Genomic DNA, 2,274 nt, shown 5'->3' on the forward strand with positions numbered 1-2,274 from the left:
AAGGGAATTATTAAGGGAGAAAGGGGCGAAATGGGGGCACCTTAAGAGGGAAAACCATGATGGAGGGGTGAGACAATGCAAGAGATAAATAATGCCTACCTAGTTTTGAAAACCAGAGGGAGCCATATTACTCCTACAACCTACTGACAAATTATACATAGCAGATCAAGAAATATATGCCTAGGTAGGATTTACTATGAAACACAGTAATTAAAAATACCAGACTGGTGGAACTAATCTTCTTGGGTGTTTAACATACTTTGAGGTCTATAATAATTTGGTCAGAGGGACATAAAGGACAGTTTTTGCTCCTTGCCCTCCCAGGTCAACTAGTTCCAGGGGACTCTGAGCATCTCTCCAAAATGTCCTATAATGGTGGTGAGTCACCTGTCCTCTTGATCAAGGAGGACAAGGAGACCCCACCAGATGGACTTGAACCAGTGTCCAGTCTATAAAAAGGAGAGTCAACACAGAGGAATCATTTCCTCCATGCGTCCAAGCAAAGCCAACCATGGTCGAGCAGGACCATTGACTTATTTCACATAGATGGAACTGGTAAAAGAAAGGAGCCAGGGGCTCTTCCCAAGCCCATGTGACCCCTGAGGAGCAGATCTTCAAATGACGAATAAAAATAATTGGTTTATCTGGACCAACTGTATGGCCTTAAACGCCCAAAAGGAAAGTGTAACCAAAGATTAAATGGGCCAATGTAATTTCATAAGAGTCCATATGTATAGCTAAAGGCTACATAACAAGCAACAATGCCAGACAAGCGATACCTTCTTTTGAGTTGATGGCCAGGGTGGCCAAAGGGATTCCCAGATAGTAACCCACCATAGAACTGGGAAAATGAACAGCAGACCCCAATCTTATCCAAAGGAATATAGACAACTGATTACTGCTAGATGAAGAACAGCTGACCCTCCTAAAACAAAGACCTCTAGATAGGCTGACTAGATTCACCAGAAAGGTAAGCAGTGGGGAATGGCTGGGGGTGCTGACAACACGGCAGACAGTAGCAGCTAGGTTATATTTTTTAAAAGATTAACTATCACAAGGTGTGAGTGTGTGTGAGCATTAAGTATACATATGTGAGACTGTGAGTATGGAATGTGCATGTGTGTGTATATATACATACATGTACATACATGTTTACATGTGTGTGCATGTATATGTACCCCCCAGCTGGGACAGATACAGCCCTTACTGCAGTTCCAGCAGATTCCTGACAACAACACAGGATCCCTCAGGATGAGGAAAAATGGTGTACTTGGTCTGTTTCCCGGGTGCTTTGTGGTTCTGGGGGCTCTCTATGAGCATATCACTTGCCCTTTGCAGGTATTTTTCTACCTGGGAGAGCAGTCTACTTGAACATAGATATTTCCTAGTGCCTTCCTAAGCTTATCTCTCACATTAAGAGCTTTAATGTAGGTGGAATTTATGTTTGTGAGTTAATGTGACATTGTGATCTGATTTGTTTTGTCCATATGACTTGTGCATCTGTCTAGCTCTCTCCAGTTGCAGTGTCACTTTGTAGGTCTGCCAAAGGCATGAATACCTGGGTTTACCTCAGGAGCCTCCTTTGTTCCACTGAAGCTTTTGTTGTTGTTGTTATTTTTGAGACAGGGCCTCTTGCAGCCCTCTGCTGTGAATTCTAGACTGGCCTTGAATTCATAGCAACTTTCCTGTTTGGGCCTCTTGAATGTTGCAATTATGGTATAAGCCACCACACCTGGCTTCACTGGGGAATATTTCTATCCCTGAACTGATGATGACTTAACTCATCAAGATTCTGGTGGGCCAGGCTCCCATCCTTCACAAGGCCCTTGCCTTCAAAGAATAAGACTCTGCTGTGCTATTCACTGCTGCAATTATTTTACTCCTACCCATGCATGAAGAGAAACTAGACCAACACTTGAGGTTTCCTAGCTGGCAAGACAATATCTATAGAGACATTTCAGTGCCGGGCCTGAGAGGGCAGAGGGTGGTTTGCCTAAGTCTGTGGACAAATATGTTTGCTGACAACAAATGTTGTTTATGAGTTTGAATGAGGCAAAGCCATTTTCCTTTACATATATTGGAACAAACACAATTGTTGATAACATATTAAGAAAACTCACACAGGGGCTAGAGAGATGGCTCAGCGGTTAAGAACACTGGTTGTTCTTGCAGAAGACCCAGGTTCGAATCCCAACACCCACATGGCAGCTAACAAATGTCCATAACTCCAGTTCCAGGGGATCCAACAGCCTCTTCTGTCCTCTGCAGGCATTG

The sequence above is a fragment of the Nannospalax galili genome, unplaced genomic scaffold, assembly GCF_000622305.1.
Source record: "Nannospalax galili isolate Female #2095 unplaced genomic scaffold, S.galili_v1.0 scaffold668, whole genome shotgun sequence".
NCBI lineage: Eukaryota > Metazoa > Chordata > Mammalia > Rodentia > Spalacidae > Nannospalax > Nannospalax galili.